We start from the raw sequence: 658 nt of genomic DNA on the forward strand, positions 1-658 counted from the left end.
CAGTTGCAAGTGGTGTTTAAACTTGGGGCTGGGGCCGAAGTCTGGCTGGGATGAGGGCCGAGGAGGGGTTTGAGGTGGGTACTGATGTCCAGCTTGAACTGAAGCTGATTTGGGAATGGCCTTGGGATTTGGGCTAAAGCTACTGGAGAAACAAGGCCCAGGGGCCCCTTCCTTCCATCACCCTGACCTCATGCCTCTCTCCACCAAGACTGCCCAGCGGGCCCTCCCCAGAGTCCTGCCCGTGGCCCCCTGGAGCCCAAGCAAACTGCCATGTCCTGACTTGGTCCCGCAGCCTGCGACGCAGAGACATGGAAGCGTCTCAAGGGTGCCAACTGGGACAGAGCTCCCTGACAGCTCTGCTGAATCACCAGAAGTGACGGGCCCTGCCTTTTCCCGCCTTTTCACAAATAAAATATACCAAGTCAGACTTTTCTGAGGCAATAGCAAATATTCGTTGTGGATTCTTGAGCCCCTGATTTACAAGGGACCTAGGCTGTGTAGACCAACACCTGAGCTCCTGTGCTAATGGCTTAAGTCTGCTTCTACCCCCTCGGGCCTTGGCAGGGGTGTGCGGATGGAGTCAAGACCACAATCAGGAGTCTGCCTGCCGACTGGGAAGAGGGGACACCCACCCTGGGAGTCTCGGTTCCCACCTCTG

The sequence above is a fragment of the Pteropus vampyrus genome, unplaced genomic scaffold (assembly GCF_000151845.1).
Source record: "Pteropus vampyrus isolate Shadow unplaced genomic scaffold, Pvam_2.0 Scaffold36, whole genome shotgun sequence".
Taxonomy (NCBI): Eukaryota; Metazoa; Chordata; class Mammalia; order Chiroptera; family Pteropodidae; genus Pteropus; species Pteropus vampyrus.